Raw genomic sequence first — 18,533 nt, forward strand, 5'->3', positions numbered from 1 at the left:
CAGTCTGAGGAAACAGGATCAGCTGAGGAACTGGCAAGGTGAGGAAGCTGTGGCTGGTTCTGTCTCTCTGATCATTCAGTGTTCGCCCCAATGCCTGGCTCCAGGTTTGTTTTTATTAATCAGACATTTAAGAGTCGTGCTACATCTGTCCCCTGCCATCAGCATTTCACAAAAATGTTAGCAGTCTTCTTCCTCCAACCAAGCCACCACCCTTTGTCCTGCCACAGGTGGGGACAGGAGCGGTCAGCTGGACAGTATTCCCTGCCACTCCACACTCCACACTGGATTCCACGGATGTTAGTCATATGTTGTGGTGGTTTGAATGAGAAATGTCCCCCAGAAGCTCATGCCTTTGAACACTTGGTCCCCAGTAGGCAGTGCTGTTTGGAGAGGTTGTAGAATCTCCAGGAGCTGTGGCCTTGCTTGGAAATGTGTCACTGGAGGTGCCTTGGAGGGTTTGTGAGCTCATTCCACATCTTGTTCACTCTTTTTTGCTTCCTGTGCGTAGATGAAAATGTGACCGCCCAGCTTCCTGCTCTGGCCGCCTGCTGCCATGCCTTCCCTGACATTATAGACTCCTCCCAAAACCCTACACTCAAATAGACTTTAATCCTAAGTTGTTTTTTGCCAGATAATTTTATCACAAAGATGCCTATGAGCCCTGAGTGTCTACAGTGAGAACAGCGTTCTCCCAGAGAGTCCAGGTTATCAATTAAACAGGGCAGCTCTGCAACAGTTACTGCCTGGGCGCCTGACACATAGAAGACATTAAATCAGGAGATCACTGGAGAAGTCGCTGCTGACCCTCATACCTGTCCTGTGCTTTCCCAGATCTGATGAGCCGGTGGAGACGGCAAGTTGCATGGTTTTGTGACAGAATCCCTCCACACTGGGTTGTACCACCTAAGTCATCAGACCCAGAGAGAAGGGAAAATGGCAAAGGCTATTTGGCTATATCCTCTGAGACATGTTTGAAAGTTGGCCCTCTAGGGCTTCCATAGGGCTACCTGAGAGGATGAATGTTATCTCCCACATGCCTGTGGCTTTGGCAACTCTGATGTCAGGTTGGCCATGTAGTGACAGACGTGCCTCTCAGTGGGAGGTCCAGGAAGTTGACTCAGATGGAAATTTGATCTATATGCGTGAATGGCTCCAGCAGGTAGATGGAGGCTTCTCTTTGTCCTCCGTGTGACAACTAGTGACTATATAGTTTCTCTTGATTCCCATGGAAAGGACTCACAAGGGTTGCAGAGGGGGCAGTGTAGAGATATCAATCTGGTGCTTAAGAGATTCTGCGTGCCCACTTTCCCTCCCTCCCTCCCTCCCTCCTTTTCTTCCTCCCTTCCTTCCTCCCTTCCTTCCTTTATTTCTTCCTTCCTTCCTTCCTTTTTTCACTCATTCAATCATTTTCTCATCCCAGCATCAACTGAGTGCCATGTACCACACAGGGCAGTGGATTGTGATGGTGACTAAAACAATTCACCCCACCCTCAGGGTGCTGCAGTCTGGAGGGAAGGACAACCCTTAGCCGAACACTCCATCAGACTATAATGGAGTACAGAAAGACTGGTTTAGAGTGGGGGTCCCTAATTGTCTTCCATGTTCACTCTGAGACCCCCCAGGGTACAGCCTTCTTCAGAAAAGGAGGCTGAGAAAGTGGCAGGAGAGAGAGGAGCTGCACACTTATCAGTAGTGTGTGCCTGCACACTTATCAGTAGTGTGCCTCCCTTGCTAAGGAATGGGTCAGGTGGGGGCCCGACAGAGGGGTCTGTAGCTGGAGAGACATCGGGATTCTATCCTAGCAAGGAAGGGGTCAGTGTGATAGCAGCAGCAGGATCTGGTCTTCATTCCCTGAGACATTCCTCTTCTGGAGAAGGGTCGGGGGTGGGGGGCTTAGAGGATAGAGGGGGGATCTCTACAGTTACCCAGGCAGGAAGAGTAGGAGAGCAGCCACGGCTGGGAATGGGAATCAGTAGAGGGAACGTCAGTAAGCCAGAGCCAAACAAGAGGCCAAATTCCTGTGATTTGGCAGAGAATGCATGTGTGCATGTGTGTGTGTGTGTGTGTGTGTGTGTGTGTGTGTGTGTGTGTGTGTGTGTGTGTATGTGTGTATGTGTGTGTATGTGTGTGTATGTGTGTGTATGTGTGTATATAGTATATTTGTATACTTCACTTTTCTGGGCATCCATGACAAATGACCTCCAACGTAGCTGCTTGATGTGAGAGATGTTTGCTCTCCCACAGTTCTGGAGGTGAGAATTCTGTAGTCAATATGTGAGCAGGGCCACACACAGTCTGAAGATTCTTGGAGAGGGTCGTTCACCATGTCAGATACCAGAGAAAGATGGCAGCGGCAAACATGTAAAGGCACAGCAGAAGCAAAAGACACTCTCGGGTCTGTGGTCTCGGGGTCTTGCCTACCTGAGATTCACCCATCAGGGATTTTCCTCCTGGTGGGCTGACACCCTGAAGTCAACTGCCATCTGCTGCTCCTCTGACATGGCCACCGGCAGTGGAAGCTCTGGGGCCCACTGATTTGGTCTCTCATCCCAGCCTTGCCCTCTCCTAGCTGTGTGGCTTCAAAGTGGACTCTGGGGTTCTCTGAGCTTTCATCTGTTTCTCTGTGAAAGATGAAAAGTCTTAGTAGTGGGACTGCAGACAAAACTGTAGAGCGCTTGAATGTGCTTAGGGGACCTGTTAGTTCTGTGTATTTGGGTTCCATGTTTTAAAATTTTTTAAAATATTTTAAAGATGTTGTAGCATGAATCTTAAAAGGTCTTATTAATAAAACAAAACTGGAGCCAGGTATTGGGGTGAATACTGGAAGATCAGAGACAGAATAGGCCACAGCTAACCTCATCTGACCAACTTCTCAGTCAAACTGTTTCCTCAAACTGGATGCCTCTGTGTCCTCATCTGAATGGGTCTCAGCTGAACTGCTGCTAAAAGCTTAACAAAGCTTAACCAGGGCTCTAGTTCCTGGTCCTCACACATTGTATACCTTTCTACTTCCTGCCATCACTTCCTGGGATTAAAGGCGTGTGTCGCCATGCCTGGCTGTTTCCAGTGTGGCTTTGAACTCACAGAGATCTGGATGGATCTCTGCCTCCAGAATGCTAGGATTAAAGGTGTGTGTGCCACCATTTTCTAGCCTCTATATCTAGTGTCTGTTCTGTTCTCTGACCCCAGATAAGTTTATCAGGGTGAACAATATATTGGGGAACACAATATCACTACAAGATGTATTTTTTATTTTATGCATATGAGTACTTTGTCTGCATGTCTATACATCACATGCTTACATTGTGCTCAAGGCGGCAGAAGAGGGCACTGAGTCCCCTGGAGCTGAAGTTATAGATGGTTGTGAGCCACTGTGTGGGTCTTGGGGACCAAACTAGGATCTTCTTAAGAGCAACAATTGCTCTTAACTGCTGAACCATCTTTCCGTGTGTGTGTGTGTGTGTGTGTGTGTGTGTGTGTGTGTGTGTGTGTGTGTGGTGTGTGTGAGTGTGAGTGTGTGTGTGCATGCATGTGAGTGTAGTGCCCATGGAGGCCAGAAGAGGGCATCAGATATCCTGGCGCTGGAGTTACAGGCAGTTAAAGGTTGCCTGTTGTGGGTGCTGGGAACTGAACTCAGGTCCTCTGGAAGATCAACAGGTGTTCTTGACTGCTGAGCCACCACTTGGGCTCCCAGAGGACATTATGTGTAAGGATCAGGTTTTAGATTCCACCAAACACATGGACAGGAGGGTATCAGAGACCACACAATGGTTCTGAAATCCCCACATCCCTCTGGAGCATAAGTGATTGATAAGTACATATTTTCCTTTGTCCTTTCTTTCTCTCCACCGTCAGGAGAGAAAAGACTCAGTTCACTGTACATTCTTTTCTATCAAGGATATGCTTTAAGTAGTGGACCAGGAAATAATAGCACATGAGAAAGTAGAAAACAGGGAATGAAAGTAATTGCAAGCATTCCCCATCAAAAGGGGGTGGGGAGGGGTGGGCTATTTGATTCTGAGGGTAAGGGTGCTGGATGCCCAGCCTGAGGATTTGAGTTCAATACTCTGGAACCCACATGGTAGAAGTCAAGAACCAACTTCTACAAGTTGTCCTTGGACGTTTACACACATGCTGTGGCATGTACACACCCTTTTACATACACACATACACAAAAACAAAAAATAAAATTAAATAGGTATAAAAATGAATAAATAAAAGGGGTCAGTGTGACAAACACCCCCTAAAGGATATGGGATATAGACGATAAAGAGAACTTCCAGGTTGAAAGGATATCAAAAGTATGGCTCTCTAGCTTCTCTCAGCAGCTCACCTCCATGGTTGTGCCCTTGGCCTTGCATCATGCAGAATGATTCTTCCTCCAAAATAAGTCTGATCACAGTCCTACCACTCAGCCTCCTGGTGACCTGTTCTCCAGCTCTTTAGGAGGCTTCTCCAGGGTTCTTCCTTCCTTGGCATGGTTCTAACCACATCCTGACCATCCTAGCTCCCCAAGACCACATTTGGCTAATGTGCCTTTGGATCTCAGCTTGACAGTCTATCTCTGTCCCATTTCCAACTCTCAGTGTTCACCCTGAGCCTGGGGTGTGGGGTCTTCATTGCAGAGATCACACATACACTTTGATATGTTCAGTTCAGTGCTTCCCACCAGGGCTGAGATCAAAGGGCTAGCTGCTTGCCAATCAGTATGGTAGGATCAGGACAGCCAAGGCATTCAGAGCCTTCAGGTGAGGTCAATGCTCACCTTCAACACTCACCATGAGCACTGTGCCTCTTCTTCAGACCTGCCAGATGCCCCCATCACCAGTCAGCTCCTGCTGAGCCTCTGTGTAAGCCCTATGGAATTCATCCCAGGAGGAAATGCCCTTTAGTTTCCAGGAGGTTAGAGTGCAGGACTCTTCAGGCTCCTCCCCCCTCTGGGGAACAATGTACTTCTCTCCTCACTAGTACAGTGTGCTTACTTTGCACCTGGCTTGCTGGTTTTGTCTTATTTTGTAATCAAGCGAAAGCATCTATTTCAAGTAGTCTAAATTGAAGTTTCATTTCCCAAATTGCAGGCATAGCACAAGCAGTCTCCCAGGGAAACACCCACTTTAGAAAATTTACTTAGCTGTGCCCCTGGTGTGGGGGCATTTTCAGAGCTTTGAAACATTTGCTGTGATTACTAACATTGCAGGGACTCCTTCACGTCTGTAGCATTCGTGGTATTTGCAATAGATTATATTTTTCTTAGGATATATTCTGAGACCTAAATTTGAGCAGATGAATGTTCTGGGTTTCTTAAAAAATAAAGAACTGCCACCCCAAAGGGCTGTGCTGGCCTAGGATGCTCCCCCTTCACCAAGGTGCTTGATTTCAGTGTACCCCATAAGGCCTGGGGAAGGATGGGGAGCCAGCTGGGCTGAGTAAAGACAATGACAATATTTGTGCCTCACTCCAGTCAAGTGCAATGAGCTTGTTCTGGAGCACAATGCTGGGACCGTCACCTATGTGCTTGGGCATAGAAACAAGAAAAAACAGACGGTGAGCCAGGACACTGTGGTAACGGCCATGCGCTCATTAGAAATGCTGCCAGTTGCCGGGCGGTGGTGGCGCACGCCTTTAATCCCAGCACTCGGGAGGCAGAGCCAGGCGGATCTCTGTGAGTTCAAGGCCAGCCTGGACTACCAAGTGAGTTCCAGGAAAGGCGCAAAGCTACACAGAGAAACCCTGTCTCGAAAAACCAAAAAAAAAAGAAAGAAAGAAATGCTGCCCGTGGGTTCCAGGTTGAACTGGGTAGAAGTACCCTGTGGGAGAGCTGAAGGAGGAACTGGGGGAAAGGGAAGTGACTGTGGCTTCCATATCTGAGTAGAGGACAAGATCGGGGGGTCGGGGTGAAGGAGAAGCGAGTGCAGGTATGTCGTGTTCTCATGGGGAGGAAGCCTGGTTGTGGTGACAGGATTAGGCTGGCGTTGAGTGTGGAGGGCCTGTGTTACCAAGGAGAGAATTTGATCTCCCCAGGGGCATTAGGAATTGTAAAAAGGCAGCTGAGGCAGCCATGGGTAACAGTGGTCACAGGGACACTAAGGTTGTAGTTAATGTGGGCAGGCACTGAGGTCGTCCTGGATATAGCATGCTTATCAGCAGGAGTATAGGAGCTCTCAAGGCCCAAGGACAGTTTGAGTGATTTCAATGTGAGTGTGCTTGAAGATTCAAAAAGGACCTGGACTCAAGAAGTGGACCCAGAGGAAGAGGAACCATGGGTCTGGTGTCTGCTGGATAGCCCTGGTGGGAAGTGGGGTGGACAAAGCTGGCTTCTTCTTACCTGGGCTTTGGATGGCTCAGTAGACTACAATGTTACCCATGGCTTTCTCCCCAACCTCACAGAAACACCCAGAGTCTGACACAAATGTACCCTTGTGAAGATGTCCTTTGGCATCAAGTAGCAGGTCATCAGCTTGGAGCCTGTGGGTCTTTGGGCATCTTGTCTTAGCCTACACCCACATGTGCCCTAAGTCTGCCCATTGCCAGCCAAACCACTGGGCTCCTGGTCTGCTGCACAGGGACGCAGGGCTAGATATAATGTCTCAGAGGACCAGTGAGGGTTGCGGAATGGGACGGTAGTGGGGTGCAGGGCTGAGGAAAGCCTGTTTGTGACAGCTACACTGGAGGTGCCGAGACAGAGAGACAGTGAGAGATACAGACAGACAGACCAAGAGATATATAGACTGAGACGGAAACGGAGATGGGGAGGAGAGTCGTTGGTTCTCCCCTGCACACCAAGCAGATCAGGGGTCAGAGTGACAGAGAGGAGGCACAGAAAGGCTGGCTGGTAGTCCAGGCGCCTGGGAGTCTGGAGGCCCCTATGTATCACCCACTTTCCACTGGAGCTAGTCTGTGTGCACTGTGGCTCCTCACCTTGTGTCTTCTTAAATAATGGCTTGTTACTGTTGCCCAGAAGCACAACAATATTACCCTCAAATGACTTTTCAGTGGCTTCCTGTGACCAGCCTGGAAATCCTCACTTGAGGCACAGTGCCTGAGATACCCCTGGCAGTGCTAATGTGCCTGAGTGGTGGGATGGGGATCTTCTATCTCACCCCAGCTCGTGGGCTTGGAGTACCTGTTTCCTCACAGATATAGAAGAATCTGCCCACAGATCAACCCAGAGTGAGGCCAGCTCAGCAGCACAGAAGACCCCCTGGACTCCACAGCTGCCCCCGCCATGGCCCTGGATCTAGTAGTGACTCTTTGAAAACCTTTGCCTTCCGGATCCTTGGGCCAGCTGAGTGCCCTAGGCTGGCTTCTTCTGAGGCAGGGTGGGTCTCAAAGGTGTCATTAACAGGGCAAGGACTCTCTAAAGGACAGAAGCAAGCTCTCAGGATCATCAGTAACTGTGGAATTAGATTACCCAGAATCCTTAATGGGAAGTGGCTCTTGGCAAACATACAATGGATGTCCAGTTGCCCCAGGAATTTTCTGTGGAGGCCTGGCTCTGTGTTTGGGCTCACTTTTGGTGTTCCTCCATCTCTGTTGCCCCCTCCTCCTTCTCCTTCTTCTCTGCCTCCCCCAGTTTATGTCCCCAAGCCTTTACTTTCTGCTGAACTCTTTGTTTACCTCAGTTCAGCCCTGGGGAGGGGCAACTGTTACCCAGGTGACACTGGGAAGTGAGGAGCAGGATGCCCCTGTTGTGATGGAGAGGCAGGGCCATCTCTCCCTCTTGCACTCAGGGAAGGATCTGGGCCACACTGACATCACAGGACCCAGTGACAGAGTTTGGCTTCTTTGCTTCTGGCCCAGGCTGGCTATTTGTGGTAAAGAAAGGGTGTGGGCACCATTCCCATCCATAGCAACTTTTCTTCCAAGCAGGGATTCTCATCCCAGGGGCTATTCTGCCTTCAGGGGATATGGGCAGTGTGCCAAGCACTTCAGCCACTATAACTGAAGTAAAACAGGGGGCTCCTGAGAGCATCCAGTGGGTAGAAGTTAGGCACACTATTGAAGTCCCATGGTGTAAAGCCCTGCCTCACAGAAGCCTTTTCCATGCATGCCATCAAGGCTGGGGAGGGACATTCTTACCCGGGGCCCCCTGAAACTGACCTTCTGGTCCTGTGCCTGAGCCAGCAACCCTGGGACTTGGAGTGGATGTGGGGTGTCAGATGAGCCTCAGATGCTGGCCTGCTGCTCACTCTGTGGCATGACTGGGGATCAGTGTCTTTGTCCATGGGTTGGGTGTCAGAACCCCCTCAGGGACCACAGGCTGAGCTCCAGACATGGTAAGGGCATCAGGACTGAGGCAGGGGTGTGGGAAAGTCCCAGAACCTCCAAGAAACTCTGTCACTGTCATCCTCGGAACTCTCCCAAGTCTGAGAGCAGTTGCTAGAAGAGTGGGTTTGTGGATGAGGCTTAGGGCTCCGTTGTGGAGATTTCTGCCTTGCTCTCGTCAGCTACCAGCCCAGGCTGTATTCCTGAAGGTATGGAGCCGAGTGGAGGCTGGGAGGGGCCAGGCCCTCGGTCCCCTGAGCTGCCCTCCTCACCCCAGCCCTGCCCCGCTCACGCATGTCTATATTTAAGAATGTTTACAGATAATAACGGGCTTCAGCCCCCAAAGGCAGACGGAAGCTTCCTGGCAATTGCAGTGTTGCGCGAGGTGCTGGGCTAGAGGGTTTTCTCCGAGTCTGAATGAGCGAGTGAAGCCTGGGGCTCCTTGCCAGCCTCTGCCTCCCAGGGCACGCTGAACATCCAGGAGCCGCAGGGAAGCTGAGTTGCTGGGGAAAATGGAGACTTCCATCCAGAGCCACCCCTTGACCTTGGCCATGAGGCAAGTTGAATCCCCCCAGCATGGGCATCTATTTAGGGGAGACCTTTGACAGGCAAAGGTTGAGCAAATCCTTGCTGCTGCCTTGCCGCGGAATGAGTTTTTCTCTGGAATCAAAGGACTGTGTGGGATTGAAATCTGGGGTCTGGGAGGGTGCTGATCCTCTCCTGCAGGCAGGTCCTATTTACAAGTCCCTGTGGGTCGGACCAGGATCAGCCCTGAGCTTGTGTCCTAGAGCCCAGAAAGAGCCCATCGGCCTTTGTTTCCAGGGAATGTCATTGTAACCTATTACTTCTGGGCTAGACATAAAAGCTCCACCTGCATGCCTTTTCATCACTAACTGCGAGATAATTTCCAGGAAACAATAGATTGCTTCCTTGGGTCTGCCGGCGTCCTACTCTCAAGCCATATTTTGTGAAAATTCGGTGTACAGCAGAACCTCCCTGGTGGCCGTTCCAGCATTCATAAATGTCGGGGGATAAATCTCCCCCTGTCAGGAGTTACTGTCCCCTGGGGTCTCTGTCCCAGCGTTCCAGCTTGAGGATGTGTGCAGGTTACTGTCTGATTCTGCATGTGAAAGCATTCAATGGTTTGGAAGGAAGGTTGGGAGTCTCAAGTTAGAGCCTGAAAAGGAACAGGGAAACTGAGTCAGAGAGGTATGTGATTTTAAGTTCATGGTTTCCTAAGGTGCCTGCTGTGTTCCAGGCTGCAAGGATATTTCGACCCAGTGGGAACTGGGCATTCTGGGTCCTGAGGACTTAAGGAGAAGGGAGACGTCTGCATGCTGGCAGACTTACCCCATCCCCCAAAAAGCTGCTTTCTCCTTAGGGGGCCCTGAAGAAGGTCAGCTCACACACTTGGTGTGTGTGCAGCACGGTTGGTTCTTATGTTCTGCTTTGTGGATGAGGTACAGAATGGTGAAATGCATACTCATTTTAAAAACACCATCTCGAGGAATAATAAATTATAAAAAAAAAAAAGCAAACCACGGTTGAAATTCACTCCGAAATAATCAAAGCTGGGTTGTCTGGGCGCAGAGAGGATCCAGGGAGAGCTGTTTGGAAGCTGACATTCACTTGTCACCTAGGTGTGACTCTTGCAGAAGTAAACATTCCCAGAAAGATCTGTGAATTCACTGCTATTCAGCTTCACAACTTATACCAGTGAATTAAAATAAGAAAAAAAGGAAGCTCCCCCATGGAAACACGCCATCTCTTTACATACACCGTGGTCCTTCCCTAAGCCACATCATAAGTGAGTAGTTCAAGTAGTTTGCAGTTCTGTGTACAGGCAATATCTATGCATTTTTTTCTTGCAGACAATGGTTTATATTAATTCCTTGATTGCCAAGGAGTAGCAGGCCCCGTCAGTCACAAACCCTCAGCCTGGTGTCTGTACACTGTTGTTACATAATGCAGTCACCTGACTTGTGAGGTGATGGTTCGTATCATGTATGTTCAGAACGTTCCATTTTTAATAATCTAAAATATCATTATTAGGAGCAGCCTGCTTCCCCTGAAGTCACATACTGTGAAGCTGTAGAGTTGCTAGCAGGAAGTACCCAGCCTGAAGACCCAGTCAGATCCTCTTATGGAGGTAGCTGAAGCCAGTTTCTCTTGGGTCCCAAGGCTAATGCTCTGGAGCTCTTGGTGCTGAGCCGGGTGGTGCTATTTTTAGCTCTCTTCCTTCATGCATCTTGACATCATTTGACATGTCACAGCTGAGTCTCCGCTGTGCAAGGCAGTTACTGCACTCTGTCATCTGTGTTTTGTGGGACAAAAATAGTCTTTACCTAAGCACATTTATTTATTGTATATTGTATTTATTATCGGGGGGAGTTATGATATAAATTACTTTTAAAAGATACAAAATAAGGCTGGGGAGATAGCTTAGTTGTGCAAGTGTGAGAGCTGGAATTTGATTCTCTGGAACACATGGACAAAAGCTAGATGTGGACCTTGTAATCCCAGCACTGCAGAAGCAGAGACAGGGAGATCCCTCGGGCTCCCAAGCCAGCCAGTCATCAGAGCATAAGTGGTGAGTTCAGACCAGTAAGAGGCTGTCCATGAAAAGACTGTTCAAGAATGGCACCCAAGGTTAACCTCCAGCCCTCCATACCAAAGCACACACATGTGCACGTGAATGTACACACATGCATAGACACAAAGTAAAGCCTATCCTTTTTATTTTATTTCCATCAGTCTGTCCACCCATGACCACCAAGGGTAAGGACTTTTAGTCCTGTCACTGGGCCATGGTCCTGAGCTTGGAGTACCTGCATCATGCAAAGCTCACCTGTGGGGTTTCTGAGTCTTAAGTCCAAGGAGCAGCAAGAAGATTTGATTCTCTGGCAGTCCTGGATGATAGTGCTGGGGACATGTCCTGTGTGCCAGATCTAGGTCACCCTGGATGACCTCAGAGATTGAAAGAGTAAAGAGCCTACTTCAGAAATAGATGGAAGAGCAGAGGACATTAGTTGTAAGATGAACTTGACTGGGAAAGAACTAAACATGTTAGTCAGACATGGTAGCTGGGGCTGAGTACCAGGTGATGGCAGGAAGGATTCCTTCAACTATGAGGTGTGATTCTGGTATTTTGGGAGGATGAGGTTCAACTGTCCGGAGTTTGAGGGGTATGAGCCAGGTACTTGGCTCTGAAACACTTGCTGGTTGGATCCATACAGGTGCAAATGAACATGTCGCCCGTGAGCACACACAGTGCGGTGTGGTGTTGCTGTTTGCTGGAGCTGTGGGCATCACATTGCTTGAGATACTTCTCTGCCTATGGAGATAACTGATAAGTATTCAAAACACAAGCTAGGCCTTAGAGACTTGGGAGAGCATCTCCATGGCAGAGCTCTTGCTAGTGTGTTTGAGGCACTGGGCTGCATCTCCATCACAAACAAAAACAAAAGAAAAATGGGACATAGAACCATAGCAGAGAATAAATTGATGCAACAGGCCTGTCTCAGCTAAGCTGCTGTGGGAACGTGTGTCTATATGAACACAAACACACACGTGCCACACCCCCCTCTGGGTCCAGGGTTCTTTCATTTCCTTCTTCCGGCTTTCCTCCATCTTCTCTTCTTTCTTCATGTTTCCATATTCTCCTATTCCTCTCCACTTCCCGCCTCCCCGTCTCTGCACACGGTGCTTCCCTACCTCCTACCCCCGCTTGGCCACCTGATAGCAATCTGGTCCACAGGGATTTTGTCCATGGATGTCTACAGATGCACTCAGAGGGAAGGTACATCAAGTGCAAGTTGTTTCTCTGGGGTCTGCCATGCTGTGGCCTGGCTTGTGGGAGAAATGGTTCCACTCACTTGCCCGTGACTCGTGCTACTTGCCAGCACAGCTGAGAAGGAGTCAAGGCAGAAACCACAGGCCCACCCAGCAGAAAACACTGGCTTCCTGCCTGATATCAGCATTTGCTCACCCTTACTCACTTTTTCACATCCAAGTGCACCACAAGCACATTCACTCGGGAGACACAACAAGGTGTCGAAGCCCCGGAGTCCAGTGGGTCTACATGTAGTCATCCACTGCAGTATTTTCCTGTTGTTATGTTCAAAACCTTCATAAGACATTTTGATAACTGTAGCAGTAACCTGGGTCTCTATGGGAACGCCGCAGGGCTCCGTTCTAGGATCTGAGCCTTCAACACTGACCTAACCAACTTGGCACATTTGTCACCTAGGAAGAAGGTAGAAATCAATATTTTTTTTGTCTAAAACTCATTTTTTACAATTTCTATATAAAATAATTTTATTAGTTCCTTGAGAATCTGTATGACGTATTTCGATCATATTCACCCCCTCCAAATCCTCCCAGATCCACACCCCTCCTTCCTCTGTTTGTCTAAACCAGTCAAGTTCAATCTGTGCTGTCCATATCCTCTTGGCTGTGTGGCCATCCCCCTGAGAATCTTATCAGTGTGGCCCATGTGCTCCCGAACCCAATGGCAGGCACCTCAGTCAGCAGAGTGTGTGTGAGAGGCTGAGCCCACAGGAGGTTACTGTGGGTAAACTCCAGGGACTCAGGTTTGCAAAGCTCATGGACCCACTCCCGCCTAGGCTTCAGGATAGGCGAGAACCAGACCTTTCAGGGTCACCAGGCAACTATCGGTGTACACAGGGTGGTGTGAGCAGAGCAAACAAGTTTGCTGTTACCCTGAGTTCGGATGTTTTTGGGGGGATAGACAGCAACAGCACCCAGTATCCTGCCTGCTAGCAGTGAGCATTGTGGGAAATGAATAGAGAAATGGGACAGAGAAGGGACTTGTCGATGTGGCGGGTGGCAGGGACCATGTGCTAACTTCAGTGGCAGGGTGAGACGCCACAAGGAGGTGACGTCTGAGCAAGGGCCTGATAGGGTTAGGAAATGAGCAGAGTAAATTTCTTTCTTTTTTTCTTTTCTTCTTCTTCTTTTTTCCCCCCGAGACAGGGTTTCTCTGTAAAACAGTCCTGGATGCCCTGGAACTCACTCGGTAGACCAGGCTGGCCTCAAACTCATGGAGATCTGCCTGCTTCTGGAGTGCTGGGATTAGAGGCGAGTGCCACCACTGCCCAGTGAAAATAGTAGATTTCTATCTGGACAGAAGCCTTGTGAGCAGGGGACGGACACCCCAGTGCAAAGACTCCACATAGGAACCTGCTTGAGACGAGGAGCCTAGGGCAGCTGGAGCTACATGCATTCCCTGCAGAGAGATAGGAGGCAGAATGGAGATCACTTTGGCTTTGGTCAGAATGTGATGGGAGCCACCTGAGGTTTGAAATCCAGAGTAGTGTCCAGCACTGATTTAAGAGAGCCTGTGGACCACTAGGGTGAGGCAGACCAGTGAGAAAGAGGGCTGGCCAGGCTGGAGGCCACAGCTGTGAACCCGGCCGATGAGGGAATGGCCACAGGGAGGGACATGTCTAGAAGACAGAGGCGGCAAGAGCGGCTGGAGGAGTGACTAGAGAAGCAGCATGTGCAGCTCTCTCAGGGGGCACTTAGCTTCGTTCTCAGCACTGGAAGAATTGAGCTGGGAGGGAAGGGAGGCTTCGCTAGAGCAGTTGGGGGAGATGGAGGTACAGGTGTGACCATTACAACTTTGAGATCTGTGTTGTAAAGTTAGGAAAGTGACCAGGGCTGAAGGGGCCCTGTAGGGGCTACAGTTGAACATGTACTGGGCCTGCAGTAACATACTCTTTCCCAGATTCACTTATTTGTCTGCTGCCTGCATCCAATTTGCTAAATACTTTCTTTTAATCAAAGTCTTTTTCTTAAAAAAAAGGAATTCTTTTTAAAAAGAAATCTCTTATTGGAAGCAGAAATCCAGTAGCACTGTATCTGATGAAAGGCAGCCGTTACATGGGACAGTGACTGCAAAGCCGTGTGTAGTGGGCTGGGAAGACACTCAATGGGAAAAGCCCATGCTGCACAAGCTTGAGGGCCTGGGTCTGTGATCCCTGAACCCACATAAAAGCCAGGCACAGTCACTTTCACAGGTAATCCCAGCACTAGGGAGAGGATAGGGAGGGTCCCCAGGGACTGACTGGCTAGCCATCCTAACCAATCAGTGAGCTGCAGGTTCACCAAGGGCTCCTATCTCAAAGATGAGGATGGACAGCAATAAGAATAAATATAACCATTGCCTCCACAATCAGGGCATGTGTGCAGACGTATATACAGGTGCACATCATGCAACACACACACACACACACACACACACACACACACACACACCTCTAATCAGTAAACAAAACAACACATGCAGTTCACATTAGACATGTCTCTCACTGAGGGTGTCAGGACGGAGGACCCGCTGAACTTCGTAAATAAGGCAGCAATGGGTGTTAGGATGTCACAGACAACAGAGGGCTAGATTAAGGCAAGGCTCCCTTGGTGGTATTAGAAGATTAGAAGGAACTTCAGAGACTCTGATGTCTATTACCTTGGGGTCCACAGATGCCCCAAGTCACTTCATGATCTTCTTCTCTGTGCCCGATCCTTGAGGAGGCGCTGAGTGGAGCAGCTGTTCTCTGGGGAGTACAGAACAAGGAAGCTTGGGGACTGCCTTGACCCTAGGCTAGACATTTGGTTCACTTTTCTCATCTTTGAGACTAAATATTCACTAGAAGCAAGTTCAGGGAGAGTGGGTTCATTTGTGCTCACAGCGTGAGAGGATGCGGCCCATCATGGAGGTAAAGACACGAGAGAGCTCACAGTGGTAGAAGAGTGTGGCTGGGACTTCTTATATCCTGCAGGACTCCCTGGCCAGGCTCTCAGGGCCAGCTTCCAGAAGCCTATTTTTCTACCAGGTAGTCTTGATTTACTGAAAGCCCCACAGCTTCCAGAAAGACAGTACCGGGTGGGGGTGGAGTGCTTAAGCATGTAGGGGGCATTTCACATTCAAACCATATCTACTGGAAAGCTGGTTTCTCCTCAACAGATTTTGAAGATGGCAACTTGAGAAAGAGGAAGTGAGGTATATCTCAGGTGGTTCCAGGGAGCGACACCGACCCTGCCAGGAAGGCTAGTGACCCATAGGCTTCCGTTCTCTCTGAGCATTCCCACTAGAGTTCGGTCTTTTGAAATTAAGCAGCCCCCCCTCCACATTCATTCATTTATCACATCCATCCATCCATCCATCCATCCATCCATCCTTCCTTCCATCCATCCATCCATCCATCCATCCATCCATCCATCCTTCCTTCCATCCATCCATCCATCCATCCATCCATCCATCCTTCCATCATCCATCCATCCATCCTTCCATCCATCCATCCATCCATCCATCCTTCCTTCCATCCATCCATCCATCCATCCATCCATCCATCCATCCTTCCTTCCATCCATCCATCCATCCATCCATCCTTCCATCATCCATCCATCCATCCTTCCATCCATCCATCCATCCATCCTTCCATCCATCCATCCATCCTTCCATCCATCCATCCATCCATCCTTCCATCCATCCATCCATCCATCCATCCATCCATCCATCCATCCATCCATCCATTTTTTCATTATGTTTATGTGTCTCTGTGTTAGTATGTATAGGTATCCTCAGAGAAGAGGGCATTGGATCCCCTCGAGCTGTAGTTATAAATGGCTTATGAACTATCCATGTGGGTTCTGAGAACTAAACTTGGGTTGTGCTGTATAGTTCTATGTCAATTTGACACAAACTAAAGTCATCTGAGAGGAGGGAACCTCAACTAAAAAACAGTGCCTCCATGAAATTGTGCTATAGGGCATTTTCTTAATTAGTAATTGATGGGGGAGGCAGCCCATTGTGGGTGGTGCCATTCATGGGCTGGTGGTCCTGGGTTCTATAAGAAAGCAGGCTGAGCAAGCCATGGGGAGCAAGCCAGTAAGTAGCAACCCCACCCACCATGGCCTCTGCATTGGCTCCTTTCTCCAGGATCTTGCCCTGTTTGAGTTCCTGTCCCCACTTCGTTCAATGATGAACAGTGATGTGGAAGTGTAAGCCAAATAAACCCTTTTCTCTCTAGGTTGCTTTTGTCATGGTGTTTCCTCACAGCAAAAGAAACCCTGGCTGAGACATGGGTGCTCTTAACTGCTGAGCAATCTCTCCAACCTGACTGGACTTTGTTTGCACTGAATGAGTTTCCCCTTGGGTGTTTATTTCAGTCTCCTTCTCGGGCTGCTAGCTTTCAATGCCTGATGTGCACCAGATCTGACCTCTCTCACTGCAGAGCTATGCAGCACAAGGCTGGGTATTTCCTTAACTGGTTTGGCTGTGGCATTTCTGGGCCACAGCCAACCATTGCCCTTCTTTGTGGGGTGATCTGGGAATAGGCTAGTATCTGGGCATTGAATATTGGAGATAGGAGTTACTGTCCACACATGGCTGTTGATACGTGCATAGCAAAAGAGGTTTGGAATTTTGAGGTGCCCTCCGATGTACCTTTGTGGTTTTTGCCTTGGGTCAATCCTATGGAGATCCCCCAATATCCTGGAGCTGTTTCTGGACTGGGGCCAGTTTTCCAATCACACCCAGCACTGTTTGAGCATCTTTGGGATGCTTGGAAGGTGTCAGATAGAAGGATAGGTGAATGGACAGATCTGCCATCATAGGCCAGCCATGGCCCTGGGCCACTGAGCCTTGCTGGCCCCACAGTCTAACATTCAACCACATGCTTACATGGTCCCCTGGCCAGGAATAGCCGCTCCATTCTTGCCAGCCCTTCACATCTAGGCCCTGCTTTATGGAACCTTGAGTCTTCCTTGTCACCCCATCCTCAACCCCAGCTCAAAGGGCCTTGGGTTCCTAGTCACTGTAAGACACATGGACCCTGAAAATCATGCAGCTTCCTGCAGGATTCCTGCCTCATGCTCTGGCCGGTCTTTGACTTGTTTTCTGCCCAACAGCCTATTAGACATTGTCTTTCATCCCCTATTCCCATCACCCTGGGCATAAACTCCAGACTCAACCCAGGCCCTGAGATCCCATCTTACCTCCATTCCTGGGGAGCACAAGCCATGCAGCCTGGTGGCTGAACCTTGGACCTGGGAGCAGGGCCATCTGGGTTTGAACCCTGGCCCCACTGTGTGTTGGGTCTGCCACTTTGCTCCATTCTTTCCTTGTCTATACAACATCAATGACAAAAGGTTACCTCCAGTAGCAGTGGGTCCTGGGGCTTAGTGAAGACGCATGGGTGTTGAGCCCTGCCTGGTGCAGGCATTTGTTGTTACTGCACTCATGGCATGCTGGCCACTCCAGCCTCCTCTCCTGCTCCTTGAACTTGACAGACAGTTCCCAGCCTCAAGGCTCCTGTTATTCTTGTTCTAAGAACACTCAAAACTTGTGGCTTGGCCAGACTATTGTTCTTTGGGTCTCCCATCAAATGCCACCCCCTCAGAAAAGCCCTCCACAGTCACCCTAAAGAGCCATCTCAACTCTGGTGTTCTCCATCATGGCTTTGCTTGATGGTGTGTTATTTTTCATGGTTAGAACATTCCTGACATACTGGTGGCCACCCTGCCAGTCTCTGCCTATATCACGTTTCCTGGAGCAGAAGGCCCTCAGGACAATTGAGTGGCTAATGAAGGGAAGTTTGGGGTGTGGAGTGTGGTTTGCACCCTGCTCTCCATGTCCTTACATGAGTTTATAAGGTGCCACTTCTAAGGAAAACCCGTCTCTTATGCCCTATGCCATGTGGCAGACCTCCTGTAGGGTGTCAAGTTTTTGGGGCCCTGAATCATGTTTTCTTATTGACTGGGAGCAGAATGAGGGTGAAGAGAGAGGGCAGGGTATGAGCTAGCCTGGCTGTCTGGGTGGTCTCAGCCTGTTTACTCACCAAGTAACCCTGACAACCTGAGTCCTCAGTATCTCACTATCCTCCCCTATACAAGCAGAAGAAATGATAGTACGTTCTTCCAGGGATGTAGGGCAGATTAAATGAGTCTGTTACATGTACGGCCCTGGAACTATCCAGAACTGGAATAGCACTTGGTATATAGTAAGTAGTATTTGAATGTGAGCTGCTGTGAGATTGTCAATGGTGGTGATGATGGTGACTATATTGGTGATGATGTTGATGATCATAATGATGATGGTAATGGTAGTAGTGGTATAATGTGGTGATGGTGATGATGATGGTGACGGTGGTGCTGTTGATAGTGCTGCTGGTAGTGGTAGTATTGACAGTGGTAGTCATGGTAATGGTGAGAATGATAGTGATAATGATGGCAGTGATGGTAGTGAT

At 49.2% G+C, this 18,533-nt stretch overlaps 1 protein-coding gene across 3 annotated transcripts in view; it reads left to right on the top strand.

Moving 5' to 3' along the window:
- The window catches only part of Phactr3 (phosphatase and actin regulator 3), a 227,463-nt gene that overhangs the window by 72,324 nt on the left and 136,606 nt on the right, over positions 1-18,533 (top strand). The window contains exon 1 of one of the 3 annotated variants that reach the window (XM_052722406.1): positions 8,689-8,821. The exons of the other annotated variants lie outside the window; for them this stretch is intronic. The gene's annotated coding sequence lies outside the window, so the exon portion shown is untranslated. Of the gene's footprint in view, positions 1-8,688; positions 8,822-18,533 lie in introns of those variants that run through there. 3 annotated transcript variants of the gene reach the window in all.

Source organism: Peromyscus californicus, unplaced genomic scaffold (assembly GCF_007827085.1).
Source record: "Peromyscus californicus insignis strain IS unplaced genomic scaffold, ASM782708v3 Scaffold_7__1_contigs__length_154581171, whole genome shotgun sequence".
Classification (NCBI taxonomy): Eukaryota; Metazoa; Chordata; class Mammalia; order Rodentia; family Cricetidae; genus Peromyscus; species Peromyscus californicus.